The sequence below is a fragment of the Rutidosis leptorrhynchoides genome, chromosome 6 (assembly GCF_046630445.1).
Source record: "Rutidosis leptorrhynchoides isolate AG116_Rl617_1_P2 chromosome 6, CSIRO_AGI_Rlap_v1, whole genome shotgun sequence".
Classification (NCBI taxonomy): domain Eukaryota; kingdom Viridiplantae; phylum Streptophyta; class Magnoliopsida; order Asterales; family Asteraceae; genus Rutidosis; species Rutidosis leptorrhynchoides.
In genome coordinates this window covers 433,607,706-433,627,591 of record NC_092338.1, presented here as the reverse complement: position 1 = coordinate 433,627,591, position 19,886 = coordinate 433,607,706, and the positions used below count along the sequence as shown (strand labels likewise).

The window sequence follows — 19,886 nt, the reverse complement described above, 5'->3', positions numbered from 1 at the left end:
AGGGCATAACCCTTTTAAATATACATTCACTCTTGGTCAACATGACCTTTTGAACATATTTTCAAATTTTATTTTATTTTTAAATGCCAAACTTGTTCAACAAACATCCGGGCACCAGATTCCTAACAAATCTCGGGAACATACAACACATTATTCAATTCCTATCCAGAAGACAATTTTTCCAGGATCATCACTCTAAAATATAAACTAAAATAAACTGTTTTAGCAAAACAGAAAATTGCAGTCAGAAAATACCACGTGAACTGAACTAATTTAGGTTTTCAACCCAAATAAAGTTTTATTTTACCGTGAACAAACTGAGTTAAACTAAACATGTTTCAACTCAACTAGATCAAACCAATCAGGTTTCAACCAAATAGGTAAACCGAGCAGGTTTAACCTAAACAAGTAAACCAAATAGGTTTAAACCCAACTGGGTAAACCAAATAGGTTTCGACCCAAACAAGTAAACCAAACAGGTAAAAACTCAAAGGGTAACTAAACAGGTATCACCTTAAAAATGTTTCAACTCAAAAGGTAAACCGAACAGGTTTCAACCCTTTAGTTAAACCAAGCAGGTTTAAACACAAACATGTAACTAAACATGTTAAAACCAAAAGGTTTATACTAAACGATTAAACTAAACCGTTTCGACAAAATTGGTTAAACCAAACATGTTTAAGCCCAACTGTTAAACAAACAATTTTATATCCAGTTTAATAACAGTCTAAAACTGTCCGAATACTGTCCCGAAGACAGTCTATAACCAGTGTCTAATATTGTCTGGAAACAGATCGAAATACAGTTCGAAATCAGTCCGAAAACGATCCGAAGACTGTTCGAATACACGTTATAGAACGATCGACTTGCGTACAAGTAATCTGAATGATTCCAAGCCTGAACCACGCTCACAATTTGAGCATCATGATTTGCAAGGTTCAGTCATGAACCTCGCAAGTTTCAGTCAAGAACCTCGTAAGGTTCACCGTAGTCAGATAAAAGAACATCTTTTACTGCTAACGTTTAAAGTTCACACCAGTAAACTTTTCAAGTTTCTCAACATGAGAAATACCCACATTAAAAAGCGGTGGTACTGTCCCATCAATGACAATATTAGCGGAGGTCATGAATATTGGAGTGCTCGAAGCTGAGATTCCATTCAAAATCTTGAAAAATTGATAAACAACTATCAATAACACAATCGAATAAATAGATGTAACCAAATGTTGCTAACAAATAGTGTTATTATAACAACTGTTCATACGACCATAACCATTTATGTAAACTAGAGATGTGGCCCGACGGGCTACGCTGCGTGGTTACGTTTTTATGTATTTCGTATTGTTAAGCAAAAAATACAGCTATGTACATAGTGTACTTAGTTGCTAAGCAAAAGATAGTTATAGAAGGGTGGATGCTATTAATTTTATGAAAGCCAATATCTTGAAAGACCACCATGATCCTACTATTAAGTGAATACATCAATTACAGTAACTTCGAAGGAACTTCATTACTAATCATACCCAAGACTGTTATATAATAATTACAAATAAACAACCATTAGATTATGGTATACCTTTCTCGCGCACTAATTACATACCAACTTTTGAAATTGTATTAAACCAAAATCAAGCAATGAATTGATCTTTCTTTACCTGCAGCAATCAATCATTATATATGTCTAAAACACAACCAATCACAACAGAGCTTAGTTTTTTTTAGTAACGCATCATTTTTGTTTAAAAATGGTGAAAATTAGTACCTGATACGAATGCATATCTATGCTTTGCTGCTGATGTAGCCATGCTTTCGAATCCAGCCAGTAATTCAAATCGAAGTATCACAAACACTGAAACACCAATAGCAATGTGAAAGAAAATCAACCAAAATAATAATGAATACAATCTTGATAAAAACGATATTGTAATTACCGTAAGCTTTAAAGAAGAAGTGCATATTAACCCTCCAACAAACACGTGAACATCATGATGAGGAGTGGATTGGAAAATCCTATTCGATTAGAGCGGAAACCAATTGAATGTGAATCTTAAACTCCTAAAAATAAATAAATCCTCAAACAACTAACGGTCATACGTTATTTATTTACTAATTGCATATCTAGAAAAGGCCAAAATACATGAAACAACAACAAACAAAGGAAGAAACATACATATCAAGGAAAATCATGTAAAAGATCATCAATATTGACGCTAAGAAATAATGATACTCTAATAAAGTTAAAATTAGGAGGTTATACCAGAAACAATTCTTCATTGCATATACCATTAGTACTTTGCCAAGTTATTATACATATAAAATTAAGTACTAATCTTAATTAAGAAACCAAAAAAGACCTTCATAACATGTAAAAGAAAAGATGTTCCCTAATAATGTTTCAAACAACAACAACAATAGTAGGTTACAGAAAATCTGAAACAAATCCAGCATCCCTATAACTTCCAAAAAGTGACATAACAATATAAACATTATGAAATGTCCCGTTCTTATTGATTAAAAACGTTCCATATTAATTGATTTCGTTGCGAGGTTTTGACCTCTATATGAGACGTTTTTTCAAAGACTGCATTCATTTTAAAACAAACCATAACCTTTATTTCATCAATAAAGGTTTAAAAAGCTTTACGTAGATTATCAAATAATGATAATCTAAAATATCCTGTTTACACACGACCATTACATAATGGTTTACAATACAAATATGTTACAACAAAATAAGTTTCTTGAATGCAGTTTTTACACAATATCATACAAGCATGGACTCCAAATCTCGTCCTTATTTAAGTATGCGACAGCGGAAGCTCTTAATAATCACCTGAGAATAAACATGCTTAAAACGTCAACAAAAATGTTGGCGAGTTATAGGTTTAACCTATATATATCAAATCATAATAATAGACCACAAGATTTCATATTTCAATACACATCCCATACATAGAGATAAAAATCATTCATATGGTGAACACCTGGTAACCGACATTAACAAGATGCATATATAAGAATATCCCCATCATTCCGGGACACCCTTCGGATATGATATAAATTTCGAAGTACTAAAGCATCCGGTACTTTGGATGGGGTTTGTTAGGCCCAATAGATCTATCTTTAGGATTCGCGTCAATTAGGGTGTCTGTTCCCTAATTCTTAGATTACCAGACTTAATAAAAAGGGGCATATTCGATTTCGATAATTCAACCATAGAATGTAGTTTCACGTACTTGTGTCTATTTTGTAAATCATTTATAAAACCTGCATGTATTCCCATCCCAAAAATATTAGATTTTAAAAGTGAGACTATAACTCACTTTCACAGATTTTTACTTCGTCGGGAAGTAAGACTTGGCCACTAGTTGATTCACGAACCTATAACAATATATACATATATATCAAAGTATGTTCAAAATATATTTACAACACTTTTAATATATTTTAATGTTTTAAGTTTATTAAGTCAGCTGTCCTCGTTAGTAACCTACAACTAGTTGTCCACAGTTAGATGTACAGAAATAAATCGATAAATATTATCTTGAATCAATCCACGACCCAGTGTATATGTATCTCAGTATTGATCACAACTCAAACTATATATATTTTGGAATCAACCTCAACCCTGTATAGCTAACTCCAACATTCACATATAGAGTGTCTATGGTTGTTCCGAAATATATATAGATGTGTCGACATGATAGGTCGAAACATTGTATACGTGTCTATGGTATCTCAAGATTACATAATATACAATACAAGTTGATTAAGTTATGGTTGGAATAGATTTGTTACCAATTTTCACGTAGCTAAAATGAGAAAAATTATCCAATCTTGTTTTACCCATAACTTCTTCATTTTAAATCCGTTTTGAGTGAATCAAATTTCTATGGTTTCATATTGAACTCTATTTTATGAATCTAAACAGAAAAAGTATAGGTTTATAGTCGGAAAAATAAGTTACAAGTCGTTTTTGTAAAGGTAGTCATTTCAGTCGAAAGAACGGCGTCTAGATGACCATTTTAGAAAACATACTTCCACTTTGAGTTTAACCATAATTTTTGGATATAGTTTCATGTTCATAATAAAAATCATTTTCTCAGAATAACAACTTTTAAATCAAAGTTTATCATAGTTTTTAATTAACTAACCCAAAACAGCCCGCGGTGTTACTACGACGGCGTAAATCCGGTTTTACGGTGTTTTTCGTGTTTCCAGGTTTTAAATTATTAAGTTAGCATATCATATAGATATAGAACATGTGTTTAGTTAATTTTAAAAGTCAAGTTATGTGATGACCCGAAAATTTTTGACTTATTTAAACCAATTCTCTATACGATTTATTATTTTAACACGTTAAACAAAGTCTGTTAGATTGAGTCTCAAAATTTTAGAACTGTTACATATATACAATTACATTTGACTACTCTCGATGATTCATGAACAATTATATGTATGTATATATATATGTACAAGTAAAAACGACTTTCCTACAGTAAAAATTAATTTGCTACAGTAAAACACTATTTGCTACAGTGAAACCGTATTTTGCTACAGTGCTACAGTGAAAACGAGTTTGCTACAGTGATTTGCTACAGTAAAACACTATTTGCTACATTAAAACACTATTTGCTACAGTAAACACTATTTGCTACAGTAAAACACTATTTGCTACAGTAAACACTATTTGCTACAGTAAAACACTATTTGCTACAGTACCACTATTTGCTACAGTAAACACTATTTGATGTCGGCGAACTAGCAAACAGAAACAGAAAAGGCGGCCATGCGATCGCATGGCAAAAACACTGAAAACTCATGCGATCACATGAGCTACAGTAAATCGAAAAGTACTATAAAAGGTCAGTTTTGCTCGACGAAATATTTCATAAAAATTTATGTACGTAAATTTTATAATTATAATTATAATTATAATTTTAATTTTAAGTTTAATAATAATAAAGTATATTCGAGGGTATTTTTAATTCGGGTTTCAAACCGTTTTAAAATAAGGAAATATTGGGTATTGTTCGGGGTATTGTTCTTGAATCCAAGACCAACCATACAGTCGTCTACCATCATTACGTCTACGCAATTTGCCTACAATATTGAATCGCAATATTGAACTGTGAGTTATAGATCCCTTTTTAAATACTTTAAATATTTTTGGGCTGAGAATACATGCAATTTATTTTAAACGCGATAAGACACAAGTGCATACTAAATTCTACACTGAGTTAAACCGAAAATCCCTTAGCTTTGGTAACTAGTAGCTGCCAGTACATAGGATATGGACTGGTGGGCGCGAATAATTGTATATGGATCCATAGGGCTTGACATCCCCGTCCGAGCTAGAGCGCTAGCCTTTTAACGGACGTATGTTATTTGAGTTTAAGACACGTTGGTTTGCGTGTATTAAAACGAATGGGGTAATTATCACTATAGCGTTAAGTTTAGTTACCAGGGTGCTCTGTTACGTAGAATCTATTGATAAACTTTTGATGAAATCTTGTGGTCTATCTTTATATATGTTTATGACTCGAGCAATTAAACCTATAACTCACCAACATTCGTGTTGACTTTTTAGCATGTTTTATTCTCAGGTCCTTAGAATGCTTCCGCTGTGATGTGCTTGTTGCCTGCATGGAGTCTCTCATGCTTTGTACAAAGTTTATTGCATTCAAAATAAAACTGCGTTGTGTAATAAATAATTGGACTGTGATGTCAACCTGTAAATTAAAGACTTATGTATTTCGGGGTTTTGCTTATACCTAAGCACTCGCCCACATGTTTATAACTTTCTATGTTTAGAAAGTCACTTATTTTAATGAATGCAATATTATATCAAAACGTATCATATAGAGGTCAAAACCTCACTGTGGAATCAATGATTAACGTGCCGCGTCAATAGCGATTTTGACGGGTCGTTACAGTTGGTATCCGAGCTTGAGGTCATAGGGAACCAGAAATTACATTAGTGTGTTTAACTGGTAATTGTTAGGATGCATTAGTGAGTCTGGACTATGAACATATTTGTTTTTACTGATTTTTGCTTATCATTTGGTCAAAAACATTATATGTAATATATTTATATGCTAACGTAATTGTTGTTTCAATTATGTGATAGATGACTTCTTCTAATCCTATCATTTTGTACGACTCGGAATCGGACACTGAATCTATTCTATCCACAACTGAAAAGGGCGTTCAAATACCTATTAAAGAAGAAATTGTGTTAGCAGGGGAATCTCAACTCCCGGTAAACCCAGAGGAGGTTCCAGCTCCACCCAGCTTTAGTTTTCCGGAGCCACAGTATCGTTGGCATGGACCCATGATCCCTGGAGTAAAAGAGGATCGTCCATTTTTAAACAAATATGGACATTGGTCCAGATATACCGCCGACGGGCGGGTTATGCCGATTACGCCTGGCAGATTTCGGTTCATGACCACCGGTACATATTCTTGCAGTTCGTCGTCATATTCTCCTACACATGACTCAGACAGTTCGTCATCAGACGAGATCAGTAAGGAGGAGGATGTCGCTAATGAAATAAAAGAGATCACTAAGGAGAAATTCCAACTTGCAATAGATAATAAAAACAACCACAATAATAAAATGTCCTTAGTTATTAAAAAAGAACAGGACCATTCGATCCGTAACCACCCTTATTGTATAAAACCCACTGAGGTAACGGGTACCTCAAAACCCCAACTAAAAATAAAATACACTGCCAGAATGTCTGTCGGACCATGTGCACACAAACAATTGGCAGAGAGAACCAAATGGGAAGAAGTTTCTGATAGTTCTGAATGAACGACCTCGCAACCATAAATCTTCCATGCGCTATTTTATTGCTTATGTGTGCTACTCTATCTTGTTATGTAAAATAAGCATATGTAAAATATCAGTATTGTATGGTATTGTATTATTTTGGTTTATTAATAATAAATGCATGGAATGATTATTTGTATTATTACTACTTCTTATTATTATTATTACATAATAATGTAGTAACTCGCTATAATTTTTCATAGTGGAATATTATTAGGATTTTAGTAGTTAATTCCTTGTACTAGCTATTATGTATAAACTTAACGGGTAGGTAATACCCTAGAAATAATTATAAAATGCTAATAAGAAGAAAAAGCTTTTATAATAATCGGTTCATATTATTAATATGCTACGATTAACTATTGACAACTCATTTTACCTATAATATTCTATATGATTAAATTATATCTGTTGTGTTTATTGAAGAAACATGTCTCAAATGTCGGATGCTGAGTTTGAGCAACTAGTCGAGAAACGTGTGAATGAAAGAATTGCGGCAGCCGAGGCAGCAAAAGCAACAGCCGAAGTGAAATGTCCCGTTCTTATTGATTAAAAACGTTCCATATTAATTGATTTCGTTGCGAGGTTTTGACCTCTATATGAGACGTTTTTCAAAGACTGCATTCATTTTTAAACAAACCATAACCTTTATTTCATCAATAAAGGTTTAAAAAGCTTTACGTAGATTATCAAATAATGATAATCTAAAATATCCTGTTTACACACGACCATTACATAATGGTTTACAATACAAATATGTTACAACAAAATAAGTTTCTTGAATGCAGTTTTTACACAATATCATACAAGCATGGACTCCAAATCTTGTCCTTATTTAAGTATGCGACAGCGGAAGCTCTTAATAATCACCTGAGAATAAACATGCTTAAAACGTCAACAAAAATGTTGGTGAGTTATAGGTTTAACCTATATATATCAAATCGTAACAATAGACCACAAGATTTCATATTTCAATACACATCCCATACATAGAGATAAAAATCATTCATATGGTGAACACCTGGTAACCGACAATAACAAGATGCATATATAAGAATATCCCCATCATTCCGGGACACCCTTCGGATATGATATAAATTTCGAAGTACTAAAGCATCCGGTACTTTGGATGGGGTTTGTTAGGCCCAATAGATCTATCTTTAGGATTCGCGTCAATTAGGGTGTCTGTTCCCTAATTCTTAGATTACCAGACTTAATAAAAAGGGGCATATTCGATTTCGATAATTCAACCATAGAATGTAGTTTCACGTACTTGTGTCTATTTTGTAAATCATTTATAAAACCTGCATGTATTCTCATCCCAAAAATATTAGATTTTAAAAGTGGGACTATAACTCACTTTCACAGATTTTTACTTCGTCGGGAAGTAAGACTTGGCCACTGGTTGATTCACGAACCTATAACAATATATACATATATATCAAAGTATGTTCAAAATATATTTACAACACTTTTAATATATTTTGATGTTTTAAGTTTATTAAGTCAGATGTCCTCGTTAGTAACCTACAACTAGTTGTCCATAGTTAGATGTACAGAAATAAATCGATAAATATTATCTTGAATCAATCCACGACCCAGTGTATACGTATCTCAGTATTGATCACAACTCAAACTATATATATTTTGGAATCAACCTCAACCCTGTATAGCTAACTCCAACATTCACATATAGAGTGTCTATGGTTGTTCCGAAATATATATAGATGTGTCGACATGATAGGTCGAAACATTGTATACGTGTCTATGGTATCTCAAGATTACATAATATATAATACAAGTTGATTAAGTTATGGTTGGAATAGATTTGTTACCAATTTTCACGTAGCTAAAATGAGAAAAATTATCCAATCTTGTTTTACCCATAACTTCTTCATTTTAAATCCGTTTTGAGTGAATCAAATTGCTATGGTTTCATATTGAACTCTATTTTATGAATCTAAACAAAAAAGTATAGGTTTCTAGTCGGAAAAATAAGTTACAAGTCGTTTTTGTAAAGGTAGTCATTTCAGTCGAAAGAACGACGTCTAGATGACCATTTTAGAAAACATACTTCCACTTTGAGTTTAACCATAATTTTTGGATATAGTTTCATGTTCATAATAAAAATCATTTTCTCAGAATAACAACTTTTAAATCAAAGTTTATCATAGTTTTTAATTAACTAACCCAAAACAGCCCGCGGTGTTACTACGACGGCGTAAATCCGGTTTTACGGTGTTTTTCGTGTTTCCAGGTTTTAAATCATTAAGTTAGCATATCATATAGATATAGAACATGTGTTTAGTTGATTTTAAAAGTCAAGTTAGAAGGATTAACTTTTGTTTGCGAACAAGTTTAGAATTAACTAAACTATGTTCTAGTGATTACAAGTTTAAACCTTCGAATAAGATAGCTTTATATGTATGAATCGAATGATGTTATGAACATCATTACTACCTTAAGTTCCTTGGATGAACCTACTGGAAAAGAGAAAAATGGATCTAGCTTCAATGGATCCTTGGATGGCTCAAAGTTCTTGAAGCAAAATCATGACACGAAAACAAGTTCAAGTAAGATCATCACTTGAAATAAGATTGTTATAGTTATAGAAATTGAACCAAAGTTTGAATATGATTATTACCTTGTATTAGAATGATAACCTACTGTAAGAAACAAAGATTTCTTGAGGTTGGATGATCACCTTACAAGATTGGAAGTGAGCTAGCAAACTTGAAAGTATTCTTGATTTTATGAAACTAGAACTTTTGGAATTTATGAAGAACACTTAGAACTTGAAGATAGAACTTGAGAGAGTTCAATTAGATGAAGAAAATTGAAGAATGAAAGTGTTTGTAGGTGTTTTTGGTCGTTGGTGTATGGATTAGATATAAAGGATATGTAATTTTGTTTTCATGTAAATAAGTCATGAATGATTACTCATATTTTTGTAATCTTATGAGATATTTCATGCTAGTTGCCAAATGATGGTTCCCACATGTGTTAGGTGACTCACATGGGCTGCTAAGAGCTGATCATTGGAGTGTATATACCAATAGTACATACATCTAAAAGCTGTGTATTGTACGAGTACGAATACGGGTGCATACGAGTAGAATTGTTGATGAAACTGAACGAGAATGTAATTGTAAGCATTTTTGTTAAGTAGAAGTATTTTGATAAGTGTATTGAAGTCTTTCAAAAGTGTATAAATACATATTAAAAAACTACATGTATATACATTTTAACTGAGTCGTTAAGTCATCGTTAGTCGTTACATGTAAGTGTTGTTTTGAAACCTTTAGGTTAACGATCTTGTTAAATGTTGTTAACCCAATGTTTATAATATCAAAAGAGATTTTAAATTATTATATTATCATGATATTATGATGTACGAATATCTCTTAATATGATATATATACATTAAATGTCGTTACAACGATAAACGTTACATATATGTCTCGTTTCAAAATCATTAAGTTAGTAGTCTTGTTTTTACATATGTAGTTCATTGTTAATATAATTAATGATATGTTTACTTATCATAATATCATGTTAACTATATATATAACCATATATATGTCATCATATAGTTTTTTTTACAAGTTTTAACGTTCGTGAATCACCGGTCAACTTGGGTGGTCAATTGTCTATATGAAACCTATTTCAATTAATCAAGTCTTAACAAGTTTGATTGCTTAACATGTTGGAAACATTTAATCATGTAAACATCAATCTCAATTAATATATATAAACATGGAAAAGTTCGGGTCACTACAGTACCTACCCGTTAAATAAATTTCGTCCCGAAATTTTAAGCTGTTGAAGGTGTTGACGAATCTTCTGGAAATAGATGCGGGTATTTCTTCTTCATCTGATCTTCACGCTCCCAGGTGAACTCGGGTCCTCTACGAGCATTCCATCGAACCTTAACAATTGGTATCTTGTTTTGCTTAAGTCTTTTAACCTCACGATCCATTATTTCGACGGGTTCTTCGATGAATTGGAGTTTTTCGTTGATTTGGATTTCATCTAACGGAATAGTGAGATCTTCTTTAGCAAAACATTTCTTCAAATTCGAGACGTGGAAAGTGTTATGTACAGCCGCGAGTTGTTGAGGTAACTCAAGTCGGTAAGCTACTGGTCCGACACGATCAATAATCTTGAATGGTCCAATATACCTTGGATTTAATTTCCCTCGTTTACCAAATCGAACAACGCCTTTCCAAGGTGAAACTTTAAGCATGACCATCTCTCCAATTTCAAATTCTATATCTTTTCTTTTAATGTCAGCGTAGCTCTTTTGTCGACTTTGGGCGGTTTTCAACCGTTGTTGAATTTGGATGATCTTCTCGGTAGTTTCTTGTATAATCTCCGGACCCGTAATCTGTCTATCCCCCACCTCACTCCAACAAATCGGAGACCTGCACTTTCTACCATAAAGTGCTTCAAACGGCGCCATCTCAATGCTTGAATGGTAGCTGTTGTTGTAGGAAAATTCTGCTAACGGTAGATGTCGATCCCAACTGTTTCCGAAATCAATAACACATGCTCGTAGCATGTCTTCAAGCGTTTGTATCGTCCTTTCGCTCTGCCCATCAGTTTGTGGATGATAGGCAGTACTCATGTCTAGACGAGTTCCTAATGCTTGCTGTAATGTCTGCCAGAATCTTGAAATAAATCTGCCATCCCTATCAGAGATAATAGAGATTGGTATTCCATGTCTGGAGACGACTTCCTTCAAATACAGTCGTGCTAACTTCTCCATCTTGTCATCTTCTCTTATTGGTAGGAAGTGTGCTGATTTGGTGAGACGATCAACTATTACCCAAATAGTATCAAAACCACTTGCAGTCCTTGGCAATTTAGTGATGAAATCCATGGTAATGTTTTCCCATTTCCATTCCGGGATTTCGGGTTGTTGAAGTAGACCTGATGGTTTCTGATGCTCAGCTTTGACCTTAGAACACGTCAAACATTCTCCTACGTATTTAGCAACATCGGCTTTCATACCCGGCCACCAAAAATGTTTCTTGAGATCCTTGTACATCTTCCCCGTTCCAGGATGTATTGAGTATCTGGTTTTATGAGCTTCTCTAAGTACCATTTCTCTCATATCTCCAAATTTTGGTACCCAAATCCTTTCAGCCCTATACCGGGTTCCGTCTTCCCGAATATTAAGATGCTTCTCCGATCCTTTGGGTATTTCATCCTTTAAATTTCCCTCTTTTAAAACTCCTTGTTGCGCCTCCTTTATTTGAGTAGTAATGTTATTATGAATCATTATATTCATAGATTTTACTCGAATGGGTTCTCTATCCTTCCTGCTCAAGGCATCGGCTACCACATTTGCCTTCCCCGGGTGGTAACGAATCTCAAAATCGTAATCATTCAATAATTCAATCCACCTACGCTGCCTCATATTCAGTTGTTTCTGATTAAATATGTGTTGAAGACTTTTGTGGTCGGTATATATAATACTTTTGACCCCATATAAGTAGTGCCTCCAAGTCTTTAATGCAAAAACAACCGCGCCTAATTCCAAATCATGCGTCGTATAATTTTGTTCGTGAATCTTCAATTGTCTAGACGCATAAGCAATCACTTTCGTTCGTTGCATTAATACACAACCGAGACCTTGCTTTGATGCGTCACAATAAATCACAAAATCATCATTCCCTTCAGGCAATGACAATATAGGTGCCGTAGTTAGCTTTTTCTTCAATAACTGAAACGCTTTCTCTTGTTCATCATTCCATTCAAATTTCTTCCCTTTATGCGTTAATGCAGTCAAGGGTTTTGCTATTCTGGAAAAGTCTTGGATGAACCTTCTGTAGTAACCAGCTAGTCCTAAAAACTGGCGTATGTGTTTCGGAGTTTTCGGGGTTTCCCACTTTTCAACAGTTTCTATCTTTGCCGGATCCACCTTAATACCTTCTTTGTTCACTATGTGACCGAGGAATTGAACTTCTTCCAACCAAAATGCACACTTTGAAAACTTAGCGTACAATTCTTCCTTCCTCAATACTTCTAACACCTTTCTCAAATGTTCACCGTGTTCTTGGTCATTCTTTGAGTAAATAAGTATGTCATCAATGAAAACAATGACAAACTTGTCAAGGTATGGTCCACACACTCGGTTCATAAGGTCCATGAACACAGCTGGTGCATTAGTTAAACCAAACGGCATGACCATAAACTCGTAATGACCGTAACGTGTTCTGAAAGCAGTCTTTGGAATATCATCTTCTTTCACCCGCATTTGATGATACCCGGAACGTAAGTCAATCTTTGAATAAACAGACGAGCCTTGTAGTTGATCAAATAAGTCGTCGATTCTCGGTAGTGGGTAGCGGTTCTTGATGGTAAGTTTGTTCAACTCTCGGTAGTCGATACACAACCTGAATGTACCATCTTTCTTCTTGACAAACAAAACAGGAGCTCCCCACGGTGATGTGCTTGGTCGAATGAAACCACGCTCTAAAAGTTCTTGTAATTGGCTTTGCAGTTCTTTCATCTCGCTGGGTGCGAGTCTGTAAGGAGCACGAGCTATTGGTGCAGCTCCTGGTACAAGATCTATTTGAAATTCAACGGATCGATGTGGGGGTAATCCCGGTAATTCTTTCGGAAATACATCGGGAAATTCTTTTGCAATGGGAACATCATTGATGCTCTTTTCTTCAGTTTGTACTTTCTCGACGTGTGCTAGAACAGCATAGCAACCTTTTCTTATTAGTTTTTGTGCCTTCAAATTACTAATAAGATGTAGCTTCGTGTTGCCCTTTTCTCCGTACACCATTAAGGGTTTTCCTTTTTCTCGTATAATGCGAATTGCATTTTTGTAACAAACGATCTCCGCTTTCACTTCTTTCAACCAGTCCATACCGATTATCACATCAAAACTCCCTAACTCTACTGGTATCAAATCAATCTTAAATGTTTCGCTAACCAGTTTAATTTCTCGATTCCGACATATATTATCTGCTGAAATTAATTTACCATTTGCTAATTCGAGTAAAAATTTACTATCCAAAGGCGTCAATGGACAACTTAATTTAGCACAAAAATCTCTACTCATATAGCTTCTATCCGCACCCGAATCAAATAAAACGTAAGCAGATTTATTGTCAATAAGAAACGTACCCGTAACAAGCTCCGGGTCTTCCTGTGCCTCTACCGCATTAATATTGAAAACTCTTCCACGGCCTTGTCCATTCGTGTTCTCCTGGTTCGGGCAATTTCTAATAATGTGGCCTGGTTTTCCACATTTATAACAAACTACATTGGCATAACTTGCTCCGACACTACTTGCTCCGCCATTACTCGTTCCGACACCATTTGTTCCTTTCGTTCTATTAACCCCTGGTCCGTAGACCTCACACTTCGCCGCGCTATGACCATTTCTTTTACACTTGTTGCAAAATTTGGTGCAGAACCCCGAGTGATTCTTTTCACACCTTTGGCATAGTTGCTTCTGATTGTTGTTGTTGTTGCGGTTATTATTGTTGTTGGGATGATTGTTGTAGTTGCTGTTGTTGTTGTTGTTGTTGTTGTTGTTGTTGTTGTTGTTGTTGTTGGGCCGTTTGTTGTAGTTGCGATTGATGTTACGATTGTTGGGATAATTGTTGCGATTATTGTTGTAATTGCTGTTGTTGTTGTATTGGTGATTCTTATCACCGTTTTCCTCCCACTTTCTTTTGACTTGCTTCACATTGGCCTCTTCACCAGTCTGTTCTTTAATTCTTTCTTCAATCTGGTTCACTAGTTTGTGAGCCATTCTACATGCCTGTTGTATGGAGGCGGGCTCGTGTGAACTTATATCTTCTTGGATTCTTTCCGGTAATCCTTTCACAAACGCGTCGATCTTCTCTTCCTCATCTTCGAATGCTCCCGGACACAATAGGCACAATTCTGTGAATCGTCTTTCGTACGTGGTAATATCAAATCCTTGGGTTCGTAACCCTCTAAGTTCTGTCTTGAGCTTATTGACCTCGGTTCTGGGACGGTACTTCTCGTTCATCAAGTGCTTGAATGCTGACCACGGTAGTGCGTACGCATCATCTTGTCCCACTTGCTCTAGATAGGTATTCCACCATGTTAACGCAGAACCTGTGAAGGTATGCGTAGCGTACTTCACTTTGTCCTCTTCAGTACACTTACTTATGGCAAACACCGATTCAACCTTCTCGGTCCACCGTTTCAATCCGATCGGTCCTTCGGTTCCATCAAATTCCAAAGGTTTGCAGGCAGTGAATTCTTTGTAGGTGCATCCTACACGATTTCCTGTACTGCTAGATCCAAGGTTATTGTTGGTATGTAGCGCAGCCTGTACTGCGGCTATGTTTGAAGCTAGAAAAGTACGGAATTCCTCTTCATTCATATTCACGGTGTGTCGAGTAGTCGGTGCCATTTCCTTCAAAATAGTTAAATGGAACAAGTTAATCATACAGAATATTAAGAGTAGTTAATAGTATTTCGTAGCATAATATGAACTCATTTATAAAAGCTTTTTCTTCATATTAGCGTTTTATAAGTTTAAATTCGGGTAGTACCTACCCGTTAAGTTCATACTTAGTAGCTAATATACAATTCAACTACTACAATTCTATATGAAAAACTGATTATAATAATATTTCGCGTTCAAACTTTTATACAATATTTTACAAACTTACAATACCGCTTATTTTACATAAAGCATGAAATATAGCACACAATAACTTTGATACAAGATAGTTGTGAAGACAATTCTAGCTAGTACACAAGTCGTTCAGCAAAGGCAATAAAGACACGTAATTCATACGTCCAGAAACAAGTCATGCATTCTGGTTTTACTAGGACTACTTCCCATCCTTGGTCTTGTGCAACATAACCGTTATGGCCGTTGATAAGACAGCGTGTTGTAACGTCATCAAAGGGACGAGGGTTACGTAATGTCCAACAGTCCCGTAATAATCTAAAAACCTCATTTCTTACCCCAATTACCGACTCCGTCACTTGTGGAAACGTTTTGTTTAATAGTTGTAGCCCGATGTTCTTGTTCTCACTTTGGTGAGAAGCGAACATTACTAATCCGTAAGCATAACATGCTTCTTTATGTTGCATGTTAGCCGCTTTTTCTAAATCACGAAGTCCAATATTCGGATATATTGAGTCAAAATAATTTCTTAACCCGTTGCGTAAAATAGCATTTGGGTTCCCCGCAATATATGCGTCAAAGTAAACACATCGTAACTTATGGATTTCCCAATGTGATATCCCCCATCTTTCAAACGAAAGTCTCTTATAAACCAAGACATTCTTGGAACGTTCTTCGAATGTCTTACAAACTGATCTCGCCTTAAATAGTTGTGCCGAAGAATTCTGGCCGACTCTAGACAAGATTTCATCAATCATGTCTCCGGGTAGGTCTCTTAAAATATTTGGTTGTCTATCCATTTTGTGTTTTTAAACTGTAAAATAGACAAGAGTTAGATTCATAAAAAAAAATACTTATTAATACAAGCAATTTTTACATATATCATAAAGCATAAGAACACTATATTCCATATATTACACCACACGAATACAACTATCTTATTCCGACTCGCTCGTTTCTTCTTCGGTTTTGGTTCGTTTTGCCAAGTTTCTAGGGATATATGATGTTCCCCTAATACGAGCCGTCGTTGTCCACATTGGTTTAGAAAAACCTGGTGGTTTAGAGGTTCCCAGGTCATTGTTACAACTTAAGGACTTCGGGGGTTGACGATACATATAAAGTTCATCGGGGTTGGAATTAGATTTCTCTATTTTTATGCCCTTTCCCTTATTATTTTCTTTTGCCTTTTTAAATTCAGTTGGGGTAATTTCTATAACATCATCGGAATTCTCGTCGGAATCCGATTCATCGGAGAATTGGTAATCCTCCCAATATTTTGCTTCCTTGGCGGAAACACCATTGACCATAATTAACTTTGGTCGGTTGGTTGAGGATTTTCTTTTACTTAACCGTTTTATTATTTCCCCCACCGGTTCTATTTCTTCATCCGGTTCCGATTCTTCTTCCGGTTCCGATTCTTCTTCCGGTTCCGACTCTTCTTCCGGTTCCTCTTCGGGAACTTGTGAATCAGTCCACAAATCATTCCAATTTACATTTGACTCTTCATTATTATTAGGTGAGTCAATGGGACTTGTTCTAGAGGTAGACATCTATCACATAATATCAAACACGTTAAGAGATTAATATATCACATAATATTCATATGTTAAAAATATATAGTTTCCAACAAAAATGTTAAGCAATCATTTTTAAAGAAAACACGGTCGAAGTCCAGACTCACTAATGCATCCTAACAAACTCGATAATACACACTAATGCAAATTTTCTGGTTCTCTAAGACCAACGCTCGGATACCAACTGAAATGTCCCGTTCTTATTGATTAAAAACGTTCCATATTAATTGATTTCGTTGCGAGGTTTTGACCTCTATATGAGACGTTTTTCAAAGACTGCATTCATTTTTAAACAAACCATAACCTTTATTTCATCAATAAAGGTTTAAAAAGCTTTACGTAGATTATCAAATAATGATAATCTAAAATATCCTGTTTACACACGACCATTACATAATGGTTTACAATACAAATATGTTACAACAAAATAAGTTTCTTGAATGCAGTTTTTACACAATATCATACAAGCATGGACTCCAAATCTTGTCCTTATTTAAGTATGCGACAGCGGAAGCTCTTAATAATCACCTGAGAATAAACATGCTTAAAACGTCAACAAAAATGTTGGTGAGTTATAGGTTTAACCTATATATATCAAATCGTAACAATAGACCACAAGATTTCATATTTCAATACACATCCCATACATAGAGATAAAAATCATTCATATGGTGAACACCTGGTAACCGACAATAACAAGATGCATATATAAGAATATCCCCATCATTCCGGGACACCCTTCGGATATGATATAAATTTCGAAGTACTAAAGCATCCGGTACTTTGGATGGGGTTTGTTAGGCCCAATAGATCTATCTTTAGGATTCGCGTCAATTAGGGTGTCTGTTCCCTAATTCTTAGATTACCAGACTTAATAAAAAGGGGCATATTCGATTTCGATAATTCAACCATAGAATGTAGTTTCACGTACTTGTGTCTATTTTGTAAATCATTTATAAAACCTGCATGTATTCTCATCCCAAAAATATTAGATTTTAAAAGTGGGACTATAACTCACTTTCACAGATTTTTACTTCGTCGGGAAGTAAGACTTGGCCACTGGTTGATTCACGAACCTATAACAATATATACATATATATCAAAGTATGTTCAAAATATATTTACAACACTTTTAATATATTTTGATGTTTTAAGTTTATTAAGTCAGATGTCCTCGTTAGTAACCTACAACTAGTTGTCCACAGTTAGATGTACAGAAATAAATCGATAAATATTATCTTGAATCAATCCACGACCCAGTGTATACGTATCTCAGTATTGATCACAACTCAAACTATATATATTTTGGAATCAACCTCAACCCTGTATAGCTAACTCCAACATTCACATATAGAGTGTCTATGGTTGTTCCGAAATATATATAGATGTGTCGACATGATAGGTCGAAACATTGTATACGTGTCTATGGTATCTCAAGATTACATAATATATAATACAAGTTGATTAAGTTATGGTTGGAATAGATTTGTTACCAATTTTCACGTAGCTAAAATGAGAAAAATTATCCAATCTTGTTTTACCCATAACTTCTTCATTTTAAATCCGTTTTGAGTGAATCAAATTGCTATGGTTTCATATTGAACTCTATTTTATGAATCTAAACAAAAAAGTATAGGTTTCTAGTCGGAAAAATAAGTTACAAGTCGTTTTTGTAAAGGTAGTCATTTCAGTCGAAAGAACGACGTCTAGATGACCATTTTAGAAAACATACTTCCACTTTGAGTTTAACCATAATTTTTGGATATAGTTTCATGTTCATAATAAAAATCATTTTCTCAGAATAACAACTTTTAAATCAAAGTTTATCATAGTTTTTAATTAACTAACCCAAAACAGCCCGCGGTGTTACTACGACGGCGTAAATCCGGTTTTACGGTGTTTTTCGTGTTTCCAGGTTTTAAATCATTAAGTTAGCATATCATATAGATATATAACATGTGTTTAGTTGATTTTAAAAGTCAAGTTAGAAGGATTAACTTTTGTTTGCGAACAAGTTTAGAATTAACTAAACTATGTTCTAGTGATTACAAGTTTAAACCTTCGAATAAGATAGCTTTATATGTATGAATCGAATGATGTTATGAACATCATTACTACCTTAAGTTCCTTGGATGAACCTACTGGAAAAGAGAAAAATGGATCTAGCTTCAATGGATCCTTGGATGGCTCAAAGTTCTTGAAGCAAAATCATGACACGAAAACAAGTTCAAGTAAGATCATCACTTGAAATAAGATTGTTATAGTTATAGAAATTGAACCAAAGTTTGAATATGATTATTACCTTGTATTAGAATGATAACCTACTGTAAGAAACAAAGATTTCTTGAGGTTGGATGATCACCTTACAAGATTGGAAGTGAGCTAGCAAACTTGAAAGTATTCTTGATTTTATGAAACTAGAACTTTTGGAATTTATGAAGAACACTTAGAACTTGAAGATAGAACTTGAGAGAGTTCAATTAGATGAAGAAAATTGAAGAATGAAAGTGTTTGTAGGTGTTTTTGGTCGTTGGTGTATGGATTAGATATAAAGGATATGTAATTTTGTTTTCATGTAAATAAGTCATGAATGATTACTCATATTTTTGTAATCTTATGAGATATTTCATGCTAGTTGCCAAATGATGGTTCCCACATGTGTTAGGTGACTCACATGGGCTGCTAAGAGCTGATCATTGGAGTGTATATACCAATAGTACATACATCTAAAAGCTGTGTATTGTACGAGTACGAATACGGGTGCATACGAGTAGAATTGTTGATGAAACTGAACGAGAATGTAATTGTAAGCATTTTTGTTAAGTAGAAGTATTTTGATAAG

At 34.5% G+C, this 19,886-nt stretch overlaps 1 long non-coding RNA gene across 2 annotated transcripts in view; it reads right to left on the bottom strand.

The window, feature by feature from the left end:
• Nucleotides 1-1,415: 1,415 nt before the first annotated feature.
• Nucleotides 1,416-19,886, bottom strand: part of LOC139854464 (uncharacterized) — a 50,137-nt gene continuing 31,666 nt past the window's right edge. Inside the window, exons 2-4 of one of the 2 annotated variants that reach the window (XR_011761376.1) lie at nucleotides 1,932-2,010; nucleotides 1,763-1,849; nucleotides 1,416-1,655 (exon numbers count right to left, since the gene is read on the bottom strand). This is a non-coding gene — a long non-coding RNA (uncharacterized lncRNA). Of the gene's footprint in view, nucleotides 1,656-1,762; nucleotides 1,850-1,931; nucleotides 2,441-19,886 lie in introns of those variants that run through there. The other variant, XR_011761375.1, reaches the window with a different exon arrangement.